General features: G+C 38.8%; 1 non-coding gene across 1 annotated transcript; it reads right to left on the bottom strand.

Moving 5' to 3' along the window:
* Window positions 1-326: 326 nt before the first annotated feature.
* Window positions 327-2,459, bottom strand: LOC104877289 (S-adenosylmethionine decarboxylase proenzyme). The gene is made up of 4 exons (XR_009466861.1): window positions 2,286-2,459; window positions 1,871-2,022; window positions 1,747-1,772; window positions 327-1,569 (listed from the first exon to the last, which is right to left on the bottom strand). It is a non-coding gene; the product is annotated as an S-adenosylmethionine decarboxylase proenzyme (transcript).
* Between the last annotated feature and the right edge of the window lie 17,981 nt (window positions 2,460-20,440).

Genomic DNA, 20,440 nt, shown 5'->3' with positions numbered 1-20,440 from the left:
ATAAAAAATAAATAAAATTTTGAAATACTGAAATAGAAAAGAGCTGATTATGATTAGCTTTTTGTACTTAGATTGAATGTGCACATTACTGTTTTTATGATTAGTATGGACTATGGGGAAGTAAAGTATTGACAAGGACCATTAAATGTGCATCATTCTTCTTTTTCTATATGGAATTACCATACATTCTTTAGAGCAGTATGGTCTACCCCGCTCTCTGTTACCTTTCATGTTGAAAACTGGGAAAGCATAAAATTAGAAATGACAGGAATCGAGAGCAAAGCATTAGCCTTTGAATTTTGAATAGCCTCACAGGTGAGCTTCAATTACCAAGCCAACACTAGAGCAGAGCCAGACACCCCACCCCCTTTTTTATTCATCAATAACACACGCCCTTCACAAAACATTAAAACACTAAAGACAAAGTTGACCGAACCACACACTCAACAAGACACTGACACCCACCCCTCACCTTCCCCCTCCTCCACTTCCACATCCTTCCAGCATTGCAGAACCGACTTCGGTGAGTTCACCGCGCACCCCTTCTCCTCCGCTTCATATGTCACGTACACCACGCACCCTTCTCCGCTTGAAAGCTCCTGCTTCACCACATTTTGACACGCGTATCCCTCCACCTCACCACACCCCTCCATGGCCCACCTTTCGTCGTCCCCCGCGGGGCACGTGACCGCCACTGAGAACTGGGATGGGCCGAAGCACGCCAGCACCCTCTTCATCAGCGTCTTCATTCCCACCGACCCAGGGTCGAACCCCATGGCTTCATAGCTGGCATAGCTGAACCCCTCCTCCGGGGTGACGTGGACGGTCGACAATGCTCCGCCTTCCACACCGTTCATCGAGTACCCACACGGATCGAACTCGAAATCACATATCACGTGCGTGGGCATCACGTCACTTATTCCGGACAGTTTCGTCATTTCCTTTGCCGAGTCCTCCTCTCCCGATTTCTTGAAAAACACGGAGGCCTTGTCCCTATCTAGGCCAGTCATGCACATCTCCACAGTGATCACAGCCACCTCTTCTCTCACCAACGGAGATCTGCGCACCTCCTTCGACGCCGAGTAAATGTGCCAGTTGCGATTTGGAATGGCGGGATCGCCGATGACATATGCCTTGGGGGAGAGATCTCCGAAGAAGACATTGAGAGCCGCGACCTCTTCTGAGAAAGAGCGATGAGGGGCAGGTTGGGCATTTGGGAAAATAAAGCTGCCACGTGAGTACTTCACAGAGACAACGGTGAGCTGGAGTGACTCAGCGAGTTGAAGAATCGGTGGAATGGACAAAAGCAACTTTGTCGTCCCACAAGTCTTGAGGATGATCTTATTAGGATAAACGAATAGACTGGACTCGGAGAGAACGTACGAGTCCAGCTCCGAATTGGATAAATGGTTCACAATAGTGCAACAAGCGGCGTCAAGGATTAAGTCCAGTTGGGAGCGAGTCAGGGCTCGGAGGCCGAGTCCCCGAGGATCAATGAAAATGGGTGCCTCTGAAAAAGTGATCTGGAGGCGTTTCTCGAATCCTTCGAATCCGATTGGGGATGGGGGAGGCGGGTCCCCATTGGTGGTTCCGTACAAGACGGCCATGGCTGACAGATTTGCTTTGAGATCGACGACGTATTCAAACAACAGCTATGCCAGAGACTTGTGTTTATTCTTGAAACTCCAAAAATGAAAAAAAGAAAGCAAGAAAATCCTACTCTACCGAAGAAGGCATTTGCCAAAAATGTATCAGGATGGCTTCCTCACGCACTGCGGAAAAACAAAGGAGGGAAAACAACATATCAGAATGAGAGAACGAAATGCTTTAAGATTGAACCAAATGAAACATGTGGACTAAATGATCTTACGTTGGAGTAAGCAGCAGATCGGAACTTCTCGATGCCACCGTTTGGACGAACGTCTTCAATGATGTAACCAAGGGGGACTTCGTATTGTAAGGAACTACTACTGCTAGACTTCTTCTTGCCACCTTTGGTCTCCATTACAACATCCACGCTTTCTGCATCAGAAAAACAGCCACATACAAATAAGCTAATCATCTCTTTCATCATTCTAAACACAAAGATTCTTTCAAAAAGATAAAATATCCCAACACCCGAAAACCATCGGTGAAAACCCCACATGCACACAACAATAAACCCAAATAGAGCAATAAATCTTCAATGAATCCAACAATCCACAATCCCAAATCTGAAAAAACAACAAGAATAAGAGGATATCCATATCCATATCCCCAATACAAACCCCAGATTTTGTACTCACGTTTCTTCGTTTCAGAGAAATACAAACTAAAGAAAACAAACGCTAATGGCGAGGAAGATCCAAAGCAAAGAAACCCTAGCAAAGCCTTCTTGGAGAGAGAACAAACGGAGGAAGAAAAAAATTGGACGGTGTGAAGGAGATATGAGGATTTGTGTGAAAAAGAAAGGAACGGAAAGAGAGTATTTATAGGAGAAAACTAGGGCGTGGCAGGCGTGCTCTAGAAGTAGAAACACAAACGGTTTGTGCTCTTAGTGATTCATCACACGTATGAGATTCGACGTGGCGCTTCCACGCTCCCCCTCCTCGGCACGTATTTGTTGCGTTTCGCCCGGCGATTTTTGGGGATAATGCGAGAAACCCACTGCTGGGGATGGCGCGTCCGACGCAAATTGACATGGCATTTCGTGGATCGCACAAAGAGCTGTCGAAAGCAATTGGCATTTAAACATCTCCTCGGGCGCGTGAATTTATCTCAGTTTTCATTGGTAATGCTAAAGTGGCTAAAGGCTGTACGACATTACAGGAAGCAACGGCCATGCGGCGGCGATGAACTTGGTCATGGGAATCGAATGAAAAGTTGCGATAACACCTATATAACTCATTTCAAGCTAATAAAATAATTCTAAAGCAATTCGTTTAACTGCCTTGGCCTCACCACAAAATATTCTTTATAAACCGCATAAAATATCATACATCATGAAAATAAACATATTTTATTATCATAACATATTATCCAAAGAGGCAAATATGAGATATATGGCACTCATATTCGTCTTATCCCACATTGTATATACCTTTCTTTCCTTTTAATAAGTTTGTTTATAAGAAATAACTACCTCTACGTGTTACTTATTTTACCTTCTATGCTATTAGTTACCATATCTAGATTATTTTTTAGTTCATGTTGTTGGGTTAAGGTGGTATTTGTTTTTAATTCTAAATAAAACCTTAATGCTTAATAGTGTTAAATATTATGTTATTTGTTTTTATAGTATTTTATTTTTATTACATATTAAAAAGTAAAGAAAAATCAATATGTTATTTTTATTTATTTAAAAAAAGCTACATATTTTAATTTTTTCTATTTAGTAAAAAGTTTATAATCAGTCATGAAAAAATAGAAAAACAAACAACCTAAATTTTAAAAACAAATTGTTTTCAGTAAAATGCCAAAAAAACAAACACTACCTTAATCTACTAATTATTTGCAAAAATGAGAGTAAAAAGTAATCAAATGACATGATATCCATAGCAAAGAATATAAGCATGTATTAATTATTGAGCATTTGAGGCAACAAAAGTTTAACAAATGTAAAACTCTTAGGACTAAATATCCTTTGCTTAGTGTCTATAGAAAATAAAGTCAGGTTGATAAAAATCTAAAGGATTCAGTTTCTATTGTATATCTGTTATATGTATACAAGGACTTTAAATAGAAATTGAAAACCTGTTAGCTATACTCCTAAACAAGTGGAGTTTGTTGAGGTGCTTTGAACTCCTGAGATAGATGAGTCTGCTGCGGATGAATTGGTCTCATTGACTTGTTCTTCTACATGCCCCCTCAATCGAAAGGGTAAGGAATGAACCCTGAGATTGTCACGCAGAAGAAGAAATCTACTAGAGGTCAACGACTTCGTAAGTGCATCAACATACTGATCCTTGGTAGAAACAAATTGAACATGAAGTTGGCCACGAAGAACTTGATCACAAACATAGTGAAAGTCAATTTCAATATGATTTGTGTGAGTATGAAATAGAGGATTACTAGTCAAATAAGTAGCTCCTATGTTGTTGCACCAGAGAATCGGAGAATGGGCAATTGGAACATGAAGATCAGTTAGCAAAGAATTTCTGTAGCAGCATTGGCAAGAGCTTTATATTCGGCTTCTATGCTACTACAAGCAACAGTTTGCTGTTGTTTGCGGCCCCATGAAATGAGATTGTTGCCCAAGTAAACACAATAAGCACCAATTGACCTTCTATCATCACGATCGGATGCCCAATCTGCATCGCTGAATGTGTGAAGCTTAAGATCAGTAATTGGTTGGATCAGTAAAGCATGAGAAATGGTGTTCTTTAAATAACGCAATATGCGTTTGACAGCTACCCAATGTGGCTCTATTGGATTTTGCATATACTTGCTAACTTTATGGACTACAAAAGCAAGGCCAGGTCGAGTAAAAGACAGATATTGCAGCCCTCCAACTATACTTCGATACAAATGAGGGTCATGAAAAGGTATGCCAACAAATTTTATTAAGGGCTAGGAAGTCGACATTGGAGTAACACAAGGCTTTGCTTTGTCCATTTGACTGCGTATAAGAAGATCAAGAATGTAGCGATGTTGAGATAAATACAAACCATGATCACTACAGATGGCCTCAATGCCCAGAAAGAAACTAAGTTCACCCATGTCTTTTACGACAAAGTTGTCCTGCAACAAGCTTATCACTTTGTTAATGGCATGTATATCTGCACTAGTTATAATTATGTCATCAACATAAATTAAAAAATAAATAAGAGTGGAGCCATGGTGATAAACATAAAGTGAATGATCCACCTGACTTCCTATAAAACCAAGGGCTTGTAGCTGATCAGTCAAGCGAGAAAACCATGCTTGTGGTGCTTGACGAAGACCGTAGAGCGATTTTTGCAACTTACAAACATGGTGCGTCAATTGAGGATGAATGAACCTTGGAGGTTGAGTCATATAGACATCTTCTTGCAAGACGCCATGTAAGAAAGCATTCTGTATATCAATTTGTCGAAGATGCCAACCATGAGAGACTGCTAATGATAGAACCATCCTTATAGTGGTAGGTTTCACCACTAGGCTGAATGTCTCTCCAAAATCAACACCCTCATGTTGATGGAATCCTTTGGCGACTAGGCATGCTTTAAATTGTTCAATACCACCATTAGCTTTTCTTTTAATTTTGTACACCCATTTGCAGTCAATAAGATTGACATAAGGAGGTTTAGGAACCAAAGTCCAGGTTCCATTAGCTAACAAGGCATCGAACTCTTTATTTATAGCCTCTCGCCAATTGGAATGTTTAACTGTAGTTGAATAGCAGGTTGGTTCTTTTTCTGGTGGTTGGATGGTGGCCATAAGTGATATGGGAATGGGATATCGAATATGGGAGTCATATGCTAATTTTGGCTTGTGGATGTTGTTTTTGCTTCTTGTAATCATGGAGTGTATATTCTAATGCTGCGGGCAAGGTGGAGAAGATAAGAGAGGAGGTGCTAGACGGTCTTCATGCTGAGATAGAGTAGCATCCCTAGCAAGAGAACCCGAAACAATATGAAGATCGGTGTGAGGATGAGATGTCGAGGCCATATGTAAAGGGCTTGGTGCAGCAGACTGAACATTTATACCTACAGAAACAGATGAGCTAGAGAGTGATAGATTGAGATTTGGTGGAAGAACAACAGGAGTAGGTTTTGGAGTAGGCTCAATAGACTCAGGAATTGTATATGGATAAAGAGATTCGTCAAAGACAACATGACGTGAGACAAAGATTTTTCCCGTGGACACATCTAAACACTTGTAACCTCGATGGCCAACACTATACCTAATAAATATGCAGGTTTTGGATCGAAAGTCCATCTTATGTCGATTATATGGACGTAAATAGGGCCAGCAAGCGCAACCAAAGGCACGTAAAAAATTATAATCGGGTTTGTGATGATGGACCATTTCATATGGTGATCGATGCTGTAAAATTGGAGTTGGTAATCTATTGATAATAAAAACAGCAGTTAAAAAGACATCTTCCCAAAATATTTTAGGTAAATTATAGTGAGCAAGTAATGCCAAACCAACTTCAACAATTTGTCTGTGACGTCTTTCAATGGCACTAGCTTGCTGATGGGTATATGGACAGGTTATTCGATGACTAATTCCCAGATTTTGTAAATGTTTAGTTATGCTACGATATTCACCACCCCAATCTGATTGGAGAGCCTTAATTTTTGTATCAAATTGGCGTTCTACAGCAGCTTGAAAATGTATAAAAGTTTGACATGCATTAGATTTGAGTTTCAAAGGAAAAATCCATAAGAATTTAGTAGCATCATCCAGAAAACTAATGTAATAACGTGCACCAGAGGTTGATAAAATAGGAGTTGGCCCCCAAATATCTGAATATATTAACTCCAATGGTTTCAAAGCAGAAACATGCACATTTTTAAAGGGCATAACATGGCTCTTAACCAGCTGACATTCAAAACAAATAGAAGTATTTTTATTTGGGATAGGTAATAAAATAGCCTTATTGAGAAAGGGAAGGGAAGCATGACCGAGACGATGGTGCTAGATATTGGTAGATACACGAACACTAGATAAAGCTTGTGACTGAAGACGAGCAAGAAAAGTGGAGAAGTTATAGAGACCATTACTGAGTGGTCCTCGATGCAGGTGGTTCCCCAAGTAATCCTTCACAAGGAAGAAAGAAGCATGAAATTCAAAGAAAACATTATTGTCTAGACAAAAACACTGAATAGAGAGAAGATTTTTCTGAATATCTAGGACAAACAAAATTTGATTAAGTATAAAAGACTTGGAAGAAGAGAAGAGATTGGAAGTTCCACTTTGGACTATTTTCAGACCTGCACCATTACCCACCTGGATATGATCTGGACTGCCATAGTCTTCATGCTGAAGATGAATATTGTTCATAGCATTTGTGAGATGAAGGATAGCTCTTGTGTCAGGATGCCACTCATTATCAGTATATTGATAATGCGCAGCAACCATGGCTTGTGGCTGATTTTTGGGAGTTTGTTGGTCCTGATAAGAGATATTAAAACGGTGATAGCATTTTCTGGCAGTATGTCCCGGTTTGAAGCATACCTGACATATAATGGAGTTTGATGGACCCTGAGCATGTGAGGTGAAACGACCACCACGTCCTCTGCCACGGTAGCCATCGCGACCACGGTGAGATTGTTGAAAATTTGAAGTCGTGTGAAAAATGAATTGGTTTTGTTGCTGAGGTTGCTTAGTGGCAATGTTTACGGAAGCAGTAACGGGAAGAGACTTATTATTGTGATGGATTCGTGTCTCACAGATTAGAAGTAGTGAGTAAAATCCCTTCAAGGTGATAGGGTCAGAGCGAGAAGTAATTGTTGAAGCCAATGAATCATATTCCTGGCCAAGTCTTGCAAGCACATAGGTGATTATGTCATCAGGTTTAAGTGGTTGTCCAGCAAGATCAAGTTCATCGACCATTCGCTTGATAGAAAGAAAATATGCATTAGCGGACAAAGCACCTTTTCGAGCATTTGCCAACTGAGTGCGAATCTAAATTGCTTTAGCATGAGAAATGGAAGGAAAGGTTCGCTCTAATGCAAGCCAAACCTCCTGAGAGGTTGTATAAGACATGACTTGAGTGAGAACATCTTCAGTGAGCGAAGCAGTAATGGTGGAGAGGATTAAAGAATCATGACGAAGCCATTGAAGATATTGAGGATTGGGAATTTTAATAATAGCACCTGTGTTGGGATGAGGAGCATCAATTTCTTGAGGTGGAGTTGGGATTGTGCCATTAAGGTAGCCAAAAATAGCTTGACCTCTAAAGTAGGGTTGAGCCTGAGCTTTCCATATAGGATAGTTTAGTAAATGGAAGATTGGAGAGGGATGGGACAGTAGTAATAGGGTCAATATAATGATTTGAGGTTATAGAGGATGAGGAGGCCATTAAGGATTAGAAGGGAGTAGACGTCAGTCTTTTAGTGGCTTTGATACCATATAGAAAATAAACGCAGGTTGAAAAATCTGAAGGATTCAGTTTCTATTGTATATTTGTTATACGTATACAAGAACTTTAAATAGAAATTGAAAAGCTGTTAGTTATACTCCTAAACAAGTGGAGTTTGTTGAGGTGCTTTGAACTCTTGAGATAGAGGAGTCTGTTGTGGATGAATTAGTCTCATTGACCTGTTCTTCTACAGTGTCATAGTATTATAAGTATCAAACTTTGGATAGGTCATGATTTCATTATTAGGTAGGGATACTCTCTTATTGATCTTCATGCCTTAAACTTGGAGAGTTTCTAAGACAAGATAAACATACTTTTTATTTCAACTCTTAATCTATGAAGGTCCTTACGTTGGGTGCAGACCACTTTCATATTTTAAGTTAAGTGTGTAACCAATGATGAAAATATCGGTAATCATGAATATGTCAGTCTTTGGATTTTATAGATATATGAAGATATATCAGGAAATATTGATGGATATTTTGACCAAAAAAAAAATCGATGAAATGAAAATTGATTAAAACTCAGATATTTTTGGAAAATCATGCTTAGGAAAAACTCTAAGAAATGATAGAAGAAATACTAATAGATATTTTGAAATTGTTTTGTTGAAAAAATGATATATGTAAGATATAATTTGTCATATTTGACTATAATATCACGTGCATTGATAAGAAATATGAATTTTGTAAGTATATATTCATTATTATGTTATGTTAAATATTATTCAACAACAAGATGATGACATTTGATAATAATTTGTCCAACTTAAAAATATGTTTAATATTAAAACTATTATTTATTTAATATATTCAATGATATATAATAAATGATGATATATATTTGTATTTTATTATTTATAAAAATTGAAGGAAAGTTTTTGTTTTTAAATTGAAAGTTAATTTATGTTCCTAGAGTGACATTTGACAACATAGAATTCAAAGGGACATATTGTCTCTTAGGAAAGTATAATTCATAGAATGTTTCAATCACTTGCAGGTTATTTTAGTCCTTTTAAATTGGTTTATTTAATTTGTTTTCTTTTTGGTAGGCAAGCAAAAAATATATTTGCAACACCTATTATTATCATTATTTTGGTAATTAGCATTGATGGAAATCGTAAAAATTCTCTAATAGTATTGGAGGGGAAAAAATTATTTAGGAATTTTTGTTAAATGAAATTATCATAATGATAATAATTAATTAGAATAATATAAGTTTGTAGTTGGAAAAATTTTCAAAAATAAAAGCTTTTGGAAAAAGTCTGGATAGGATTAGAAAATTCTTGGATTTCAAGGAGAGCTTAGGTGGGATCTAAAGCATGGGGTTGTTAGTTATCTATTTCAGTATTTGCTGCTCTTCTCTCTTATAAGTGTTCAGTTGCAGCTTGTACACTTTGAGCATGCTTGGGTTGTGCCCCCTTTTGTGTTATTCAATATAATCTTCAGGCATATTAGTAGCGCAATTTCTATTCAACACTTTTCACTTCAAACAACATTCAGTAATTTAAATAACATTTATCAAATTATTTCTCACTCGCCATTAGATTTATAAAGCACCCAAAATATGAATCTTTCTTCTTAAGCATGAGAAATTATCATCATTATAAACTCCATGTTTGGCTTGTGCTTACAAGCATAATGATAAAGGATGATGCTTCATGTCTTATCATGAAATATAATGATGTCATAAAATAGATGATTAATAAAATATTAGGAGCCCATTGCAAATGCTTAATGGAACTGAAAATTATTATGGAGCAAGTGCATATTTCACTCAAACTTTTATACAGTAATGGTAGCTTATAAATTCATAACTTTAGAAAGAAAGCTTAATTGTTGAGGGATGATGGATGGACCAAGGGGTAGGAGAAGATGGTTTGTTGTGGAGTCCAAATCTTTTGAGCTTTTGATTGATGACGTAGAAGGAAAGTTGAGAGGGTGCATTTGGGAGAGATGCAGAGGACTAACCTCCTGGATAAGATTTGGGGATGCAAGTCTTAGTAGTTTGTTGGATGGAGTTGAGACTTGTTGTAAAGGAAGTAGAAGCTGGCCCCTCGCCTGGGAGAAAGGGGGAAGGAAGTACAGGCTTTCACTCCTAATACTAGAAGAGATACAAGACCTCAAAATAACACTTTAGTATAACAAAGACGTCTTCGCATGGACCCATTCTGACATGCCCGGGATCCACCCATCCATAACTTCACATCGACTTAATATTATACCCTCATCACAATCTATTCGACAGAAAGTCTGACGCTTCCATCCGGATAAACAAAAGATTAGTCAAGCCAAAGTAGACAAGTTGCTGGCAGTTGGGTTTATCAGAGAAGTTGAGTATCCCGATTAGTTGGCAAACGTGGTCGAGGTCCCAAAAAAGGAAGGAAAATAGTGAGGTTGTGTCGATTACACTAACCTGAATGACGTTTACCCAAAAGATAGTTTTCATTTGCCCCGCATAGATTAAATAGTGGATTCCACTACCGCGTATGGAATGCTCTTCTTCTTAGATGCTTTTTTTGGGTACCGCCAAATTCCTATGTACCAACCAGATGAAGAAAATATTGCCTTCGTAACACCATATGGACTGTATTGCTACAAAGTCATGTCGTTTGGGCTCAAGAACGCCAAAGCCACTTACCAAAGGCTGATAATAAAGATCTTCAAACCACTAATTGGACATAGAGTAGAGGTATATATTGATGACATTGTAGTGAATAGTAGAACCAGGAGCGAGCATGCCTAGGGTTTAGAGAATCACTTAATGAGAAGATACAACATGAAGCTTAACCCAGCCAAATGTGCCTTTGGAGTCATCGTAAGCAAATGCTTGGGATTCATTGTTACACAAAGGGGAATAGAAGTCAATCGGGACCAAATCAAACCTGTCATGGAAACATCCGTCCCAAGTTGTAAAAAGGAACTACAACGCCTCACAGGTCGTCTGGTCGCGCTAGGGTGCTTCATAGCCCGATTTACAAACAAATTAAGGTTTTTCTTCCTCATATTAAAAGGAATTAACGTGACAGGATGGACGAGTGACTATGAGCTAGCATTTGAAGAGATTAAACGTTATCTCACACAACCACCCATTTTGAGGAGTCCTCAATTTGGTGAGCAATTGTACATGTATCTAGCAGTATATGATTGTGTTGTCAGTGTCGTTCTATTGCGCTGCGTGAAGGAAAAGGAGCAAAAACCCGTTTACTACAAAAGCAAAGCAATGGTTGATGCAGAAACTTGGTACTCAAAGATGGGGTAAACAACCTTGGCCTTAAGAAGTGCTATGCGAAAGCTCCGCCCTTATTTTCAAGCCCATCAAGTAATTGTACTCACAAATCAACCACTCAAAATCATTCTGCACAAACCGACCTATCAGGGAGAATACTAAGATGGGTCATTTAACTCAGTGAGTACAGGATTAAATATCAACCCAAATTGTCAATGAAAGGGCAGGTCATGGCTGACTTCATAGCTAAAACCTCTCAGAAACTTCAACAGTGTGCAGGCTCTCTCAAGAAAGGGTGGTGGATATTGCACGTCGATGGGGCCTCCCAGGTCTTGGGGTCCGAAATGGGTCTACTTTTACAATCACCAACTAGAAAGCAATTGGAACAGGCTATCCATTTTCAATTCCTAGTATCTAATAACAAAGCCGAGTACGAGGCAATCCTAGCCGAACTAAACCTTGCTCTCACTTTATCATCTTCCAAGCTCGAAATATGAAGTGATTCCCAACTAGTTGTTAGGCATATTCAAGGGAAATACGAAACGAAGGACGAACACATAGGTACCTTTCAAAGGTACGAGCTACCTTGGACAGATTAAACAAGTGGGCAATCGAGAGAATCTCTCACACAAAAAATGTACAAGTTGACGCCTTAGCTGGAATAGCTGCTACCCTCCCTATAAAGAAAACAATATTGTTGTCCGTCTACCTTCAAGTCGCATCATTAATAGCTACCACACCTATATGTAATACCAGTGAAACAGGCATTGGGTGGATGCATGAGATCGAGATGTACTTTCGGACAGGAGACTTGCTTGAAGAAAGTAAACAAGCTCACAAAGTCCGGATACAAGCTGCCCGCTTCACTCTGATCGGGGACAACCTCTACAGGTGGTTCTATGGAGGTCCATACCTCAAGTGCTTAAATGATACAGAAGCGCAATACGTATTGGCTGAGCTCCATGAAGGTGTGTGCGGCAACCACATAGGTGGGCACACTTTGGCGCATCGTGCTCACTCACAAGGATATTATTAGCCTACCATGAGACAAGAAGCCGAGAATTATGTCAAAATATGTGATCGATGCCAAAGGTATGCTCCCATTCCTCGCATGCCATCTGAAGTCCTCAATCCGGTCACAAGCCCTTGGCTATTTGCGTAATGGGGAATGGACATAGTTGGCCCTTGCCCGTCGTTGCCGCTTAGAAAAAATTCCTGCTTGTAGCCATCGATTACTTCAACAAATGGATAGAGGCAAAAGCTTATGCCAACATCAAAGACAAAGACGTTTCCAAGTTCGTTTGGAAGAACATCGTCTGTCGGTTTGGAATCCCACAAGTGATTGTAGCTAATAACATATCACAATTTGATAACATTGCCTTTAAAACCTTTTGTTCGGAGCTAAAGATAAAAAATATGTACTCCACTCCATGTTACCCTCAAAACAATGGGCAAGAAGAGGCAACAAACAAAACCCTACTCTCTGTGCTAAAGAAAAGACTCGAAAAAACCAAAGGAATATGGGTGGATGAATTACCTAGAGTCCTATGGGCTTATCAAATGACTCCCGGACGACCAACATGAACTACTCCCTTTGCTCTCACCTATGGGATGGATGTAGTTATCCCAACGGAGATAGGCATGCCCACAGGCCAGACGCCTGTCTAGGGCTAGAGAGACGAAATTCAAGAACTTAAAAGACGCCTAGATTAGGCGGACGAAGCAAGAGGGAATGCAGCTATCCGAATGGCATCCTATCAGCAAAAAGTTATTGCCTACTACAATCGGAAGACCCGACCATGTGCCTTTAGGGCTGAGACTTTAGTTCTCAGAAGGGTCTTCGAGAATACGGCCGAAAAAAGAGTCGAAAAACTCCAAGCAAACTGGGAAGGACCTTATGTTTCATCTAAGACTGAAAATTCGAGGGCTTACCACCTGCAAACACTAGACGGAACACCCCTGCTCCACCCGTGGATTGTATCTAACTTGAAGCAATATTATCAATATATTGAACGAAAAAAAAGAAGGTTCAGTAAAAAGACATAAGTAATATGAAATGAGTATGTATTGATAATTGAAAAGTGTCCTTACATCCGGACAAAGCAAGATGAAAGAAGGAAAAAGTGCAAAAATACAATCACTGCCCATCAGAGAGACCAACTGCATCTGGATCTTTGTCTCCTTGGGTGGGGCTGCTAACTATTGCATCATCTTCGTCAGAAAAATAATTGGGGATATCTTGAGTAATGACATTCTTCCTCATGCAGCACTGGTAGCCAAAGAAGAACATCTTGTTTATTTGTTTCTGGCAATCTTCCTCCAGTTCCTTCTTTTCAGTAGTGAACCCAACCCGGAGTTCCTCCAGCTCTTTCTTCTAAGCCTCGAAAACCGCCCAAAGTTTCCCCAACTCTTTCAATTGGTCCTTCTTATATTCAACATCCTTGCACTTGGCCTCTACAATCTCCTTTTACTCTCTCATCCGGCGAGCCTTGGCCTCCGCCACCTTCCTTTATTTTTTTTTCTCCTTCAGCACTCTTTCCCCCGTCTATGATGGCTTTCTGAGCTGCAGCCAGCTCGGTCTCTGCCCGCTCAAGCTGGGTGCGAAGCTCTTTATCATCATCTAACTGCTATGTAAGAAATGTCATCATGCTCTCTGTGACCTCCAGCCATTTGTAGAGCGATCTTCGCTGCCGCATCAAGTTGCGGATAGCAGCCACCCCCTGAAACAATATTGAACCGGGTGTCAGATGTCGGACATTAAGTAAACTTGGACAAAAAGGAAGCAAACCTTACCACTTTCGTCGTTTTCTCGACAATGTACTACTGCATCGGATTAATACATTGAAGTACAAACTCCGGAGTGTCGTGGGAGAGGCGAGGCATGACAGTTATGGGAGGGTCGCCAGGTAGGTTAACAAAATGATGACGGAGCGGAAAGAGAGCATCTATGCTTGGCACAGGGGGCTCGGGCGTAGTAAAACAAGGAACTTTCCTTAGTAACGTTTTTATTTCATCCTAGCTAGGAGAACTGATTGAGGTGTCTTTTTCATTAATATCGCCACCCAAAGTATGGCCTACAGGGATCCCATCTTTCGTCGGGCAAGCATTCTTCTCAGCAAAAGAACTCACAACCAGTTCTTGCTTGGACCTGACGGTATCAGAAGGGGCACCTACGTAGTATGAGCATCCGAGACCAGCTCCTCATGAGAAACCTCTAGGCGAGTCCTCTTAACAAGTGGAGGTGCAGCTGGAAGTGATTCAGAGAGGCCCTTATGTTGTCTCTCCTTGAAACTGACCCTTAGGTTCATAGCCATCTTTTTTTTTTTGGTCTGGTTCAAGAATGATGCAAGGCACCACTGGCTCAACCTCCTGGTTTAAATGGGCTTCTATGGAAAGTGAGTCGATGGAGACCTGATTGGTACCAACCTTGGAGAAAGACGTAGGAGAGGAGGCAAAAGAAGAAATGTTCAATGCCTCATCGACAGATCAAGAGACAAACATTCCCTTAGTTTGAGATAGGGCAGTAGAGCTAGTGGTTGGGTGACTCCCGCCCGGAGCTTGTCTCAACGTGCCCTCCTAGCGTTTCTTTTCTCTATGTTCAAGTCGGTCTTATCGAGACTTAGCATTTTTTGCCTGCGCTTCTTCGTAGAAAGGGAGGTCCCTCAATGTGTGATGTTCATCGAGCTCCAAAACTCTAGGCAAAAGACTGGGGAGAATGGAAAGAATGAAAGATTGCGTCTCCTGGACCACTGCCAGCAAGTTTCGATCAGTCAACAGGGTCTGATGGTGCCGCTCACTGGAAGAAATGACAAATAGCTTATTCAGCCAATCAAAAGAGACCTTCTCCACACATTCTACCAACCAGTCCCTTTTCTTCTTTCCTATAATGCATCAAGGAGTATACGTCAGTAGCAATCTCATAATTAAAACTAAGAGGATAAGAGCTCTATGATCTACTCTACCCGGAATTGCCAACGAATGACGTGGCTCGAATTCTTGACTCGGATACTCATATGAGCCAGCCCAAGGACCCGAGACAACAACGTGTCCCTTTGTCGTGCCCTTCGTAGAATCAGGAAGTCCGGTCACCAACTGAATGGACGGAATAAGAGCGGACAAGCTGAAAATCCATTTCCTACTCATCTTAACAGTATAAACAAACATGACCTCTAGCAAAGAAAGATCCAAATGGAATAACATATCTAAAATACTCCAGGCCATTAGATTCATAACCACGTTTGGATGAAGGAAGGTTGGGGAAATCTTTGTAAAGTGAAGAAACTATTTAAAGAGTAATGGAAGATGAAAGTGGAGCCTGACATTGAATTGATCCTTACTAAAAACAGTGGCATTGAAAGACTCATTTTTAGTTGACACAGGGCCACCATCCATTAAGCGAAAAGCAACCCCATGCGGAATGCAGAAACCCTCCCTAAACTCCTAATCAGTAGAAGTTCGGTGGGCTTTTTCGTGTTCGTGCGTCTGACGCCTTTTCTTGAACGGACACCTTTTTTGCCCTTACTAGTCGCACTGGTGGAAGTCACACCCTCTCGTGCTAACATACTAAAGCAACTGGCAAAGTAAGACCTACACGACACAACAACCGGTTATTAGAAAGCAATCACCTGACCCTTTTGCTAATAGAAAGCACCTCAGATGTGCAGTGGTTAGCCAACACAGGCCTAAAGCTCATACTTGGGTAGAGCCCTTAGCTCAGCATACAGGGCAAACCCCAACCAAGGGTCTCCCCCTTAACCATACCCCACAGGGGTCTTGAACCAAACAAAAGTCAAACCATTGAGAACAAACGCCACTGGACCTATCGTCGACGGTGGTCTCTCTTCCCTAGGAAAGTACCAGAATAACCCTACATTCTACACGCTGCAACGTCCATATTGTGTCCCACAAAACCACAAACTCAAAATAATCTCCAATGGCAACTAAATAGGCGGTGAAAGTAAAAAGCCAATATGAGGAAATAAAGGCTTACCATAACTCAGAAGGAACACTGTTGGAAGAAACTAAGCCCTCCTAGGCCAAAACTAGGAGGAATAGCGGGGTCACCAACAAGATAAGCGGCCACCAGAGTCGTAGTGAGGCAAAATATAGGAACCGTCGGGAAGGCGAATGGTACAATGATAGGAAAACAGTAATGGGAGTTGTAGGATGCGAAGAATATAAAGGATAATGGCAAGAGAAAAGAAAACTTTGGAGGCAAAAAATGTCCAAATGAATCCCAAAAGGTCTGGGGTCCCCTATTTATAGGAGACCAAAACCATAGGGCTCCTAAAAGACAGCCGTCAGGAAACACACCCCGAAGCGACATGCCGCTTGACAAAATGCATCGGTGGAAGTAACCCCTTTTTTAAAAATTGACATGTGTCTCACCCACATTGGGGGACTCCAATAGACAATTTCAGCCCATCCACCTTTGCATGGACACAAGTGCACATGCTGAAAGGGGCATTGTGGGGGCTTTCTTCCACGTGTCTTCCCATGTGTACCTTTACATGCCTGTCCACATGGCATCATCCCAGCTGGACCACGTGTCACTCCTCCTATCTCTGACCGGACAACCTTTGAGGTACCTGGACATTTTCCACCTGGATCTATTAGGCCACTGAGTGGACCGCATCTCCCTGATAGCCTCAAATCCTCTCTGATATGTGAGACCATGGCTAGTTGACACCAAAATGACTTATGGGATTCTTCCCATCCTCACATCTACATCAGTAGACTGGCATGTACAGTCCCATACTTTCAACAAGATTGAATGGACGACAAGTTGTGTCATGATGTGCCGTCTGAAATAGCCCTCAGCTGCCTTGCAGTTGTAATGATTGCCTTGTCACTACTGCGTAATCATCACTACAAGGGCCAACTCAACACTACTGTGTCTTCCTCCCCATGAGCATTATAAAAACCCTACTAAAACATAACAAAGGGGGGCAACACTATGAGTTCTCTCACTTACTTTCTCTCTCTCTCTCTCTCTTAGGGTTTCTATTCATTCCCAAAGTATGACTTGGGCTTCAGAGGGTGTGTCCGGACAACCTGTTCGGACATTTTGTGTAGGAAAACAAAAAGCCCAAATTCCAGCATAGGAACAGGAGTTTTCACTGCCACTTCTAATGGAGGAATCCATCCTCAGTTGACCTGGTATCAACAATATGCATTGTATTCTATTATTATAAATTTTAGTTACTTTATCTCATAGTCAAAAGCTATCTAAATCATATTTCATATAATCAAGCAAAAAACTTGTAATTGTAGAATTTTAATTATTTAACAATCAGAAGTTATATAAAAAAAATTTCATAACTAGAAGTTATTTGGAAAAAAATTTCATAACCAAAAGTTGTGAAAAATATATACAATCTTCAGAACTAAAAGTTATAGAATAAATTACAAAATTACAAATACATAATCTGAAGTTATGCATATGATCCCTAATTACTTTTTAATTATATTATATAACTGAAAGTTATACCAAACAACATTATATAGCCAGAAGCTATATAATGAATAATTCATGACCTGAAACTATGTATAAATCTACATAATGAATAGTTCATAGCCTAAAGGTATGTACAAATTTGCATTTTTTTCTAACAAAATAATCATAGCCTGAATTATGAAAAATATTAGCTTTTAATTTTTATTTCGTATTCACACATTTTTTATAACCAGGAATTATGGAAACAATTTTTATTAACAATTGTTTCATAGCCAAAAGCTATGCACACAATTTCTAATTTTCTTGTACAACCAGAAGTTATACAAAACAAAATTGTCAATTAACAACTATGTAGCTAGAAGATACATAAACAATTTTTATTTTGTTGTATAACTGGAAGTTATATCATAACATAATTGTCAATTGTATAATGTTATTATAACATTACTCAAATTTAATTATTCATAACCTAAAGTTATAAAGAAAAAGTTAGCAAATTAATAATCGTTAAAACTCATATAGTCATAAGCTATATTAAAATATTTTATTATAAACTTATATTACATAGCAAGAAGCTACATAATTATTATTATTTATAACCCAAAGTTATGCAAATGAGAAAATTAATATTCTTTGTACTAATAAAAAGTTATGTCAAAGTTGTTAATATGTACTTTCTTATAGCTAAAAGCTATAGAGAACAAAATTGTTAACTAAGATTTTTGTACAACTTTATGAAATTCATGTAACTAAAAGTTTTAATAAAATATATTATTGTATGAAGTTATGATAACAAGCATATAGATAATATTTACATATTATCAAAAGATCAATATTTTGTATATCAAGTTATACAAATAGATAAGTGCTTGATAATTTTTTTTATGAACTCCTATTAGTAGAAGTTATACCATCATTAGTAGAAATATTTACATATAGATTAAGATTTTTGGATTACATGAAAGTATGATATTTATACTTAATATTCTTGTGTTAGAGGTGATACATTGAAATATTTTTTTTATTCTAGTTGTTTAATACACAATAATCTTTTGATATGATATAATAATTGGGATTAATCTTAATCTTTATTTTCTAATATTTAATGTAAAATATGTTTTTGATATAGAAACTTGAAAATTCTAGATGAATTTTTTTTATTCGGTTGTATATGATTTCAAATTTTAATATTCTAAAAAACATGCATAAGAATTCCTCTCATTTCAAACAGGTTTGGATTTACTTGTTGAGAATTTAATATTGAAATTATATATTGAAAGTTTTGATAACATATTTTGTTTTGGATACATATGAAATATATGGCTTGGTCATATGATTAATAATTTGATTTTATATATCAATTTTCTTTAAGGCATGTTTTTGTGATTGAAAAATTTTGAATTATATAAACTGTGAAACCAAGGTTTGGTTAATCTCGGTTTTGATGATAACAAAATAGGGTTTAGAACTAATGATTATATTTCAAGTGTGATTAGGCAAGATGATTTCCAAAGTGGCAATCACAAAGACAAATCAAGCCAAGGAGAAATCATGAAAAAGAAGACCACCCCAAAGAGAAGTGTTTCTCAAGACTCAAGCTTCATAAGATCTCTTTGTAAGATTGTTGGTGCACTAGGATTTTCATACATTACTTTCTTTACTTATGCACCAAAATCATTCAAGAGTTATTTTGTTTTAAATATTTTAAAAATTGGATGATTTCATGTTTTCAATTAAAATCTTGTGTCAAATGTTTTTCAAACTTGTTTTAAAAGGTTTTAAGTTGAAAAAGTTGGTTGTTGAGCCAAAAAAGACTCAACTGGTTGAACTGGATAAGGAACCGATCGACCACCAACTCAACCAGTCTATGAGCAAGTCGATCCCTAGTTCAACCGATCAAATGTGTGAACAGTAACCGGTCGACCGCCAACTCAATCGGTCAAAGGGTGCAAAAAACCTACTTTCTCTTCTAGAATGGTTGTTCAACCGGATGAGGAACCGGTCGACCCCCACTTCAATCGGTCGAGATCCGGTCGATGTCCAACGGTCACCTGCCAAGCATTAAATGCTATCAATCGGTCGACCCTCTAGCTTGACCGATCGAACCCCCAAAGGCTAGTTTGGTTTTTTCTTCTATAAAAAGGTTTCAAATCTTCATTGTTTAAAAGTTCAACCTTCTCAAACCTTTCTTGAATATATTTGAGCGTTGAAAGAGTGTTTTGAGTGTGCGATTGTTCTAAAACTTGCATATCATTAGTGCAACTTTCAATCCTAGTTTTCTTGTATCATTTGAGCTTAAATTTTTTGTACTAAGATTTTGTGAGATCATTTATTTATAAATCTTTGAGAGGGAGTTTCTCAAGTGTGGGGTATCACTTAAGGGGTTGTTCAAGAGTGGGGTATCTCTTGAGAAGTGTAAAGGGTGCTTAAAGCCAAAAGTCCAAGATGGTGAATTGGAACCATAATCCAATTGTATTGCTTGAAGGCTTGGTTTGGAAGCCTTGAATTAGTGGAACCTCAAGCTTGGGATTGAAGCTAGAGAAGAGTGGATGTAGGCCAAGTTGTGTCGAACCACTATAAAATCTTGTGTTTGCATTCTCTCTTCCCTACTCTTTTACTTTATATGCAATTGTCTTTATATCGTTTTATTATATACTAGCATATATTTGTCTCTTACATTCACATAGTTTAAATTTTCAAAAATA

This window comes from Vitis vinifera, chromosome 11 (genome assembly GCF_030704535.1).
Source record: "Vitis vinifera cultivar Pinot Noir 40024 chromosome 11, ASM3070453v1".
Taxonomy (NCBI): Eukaryota; Viridiplantae; Streptophyta; class Magnoliopsida; order Vitales; family Vitaceae; genus Vitis; species Vitis vinifera.
The sequence above is the reverse complement of the archived record's forward strand: the minus strand, read 5'-3'. Positions and strand labels throughout refer to the sequence as shown.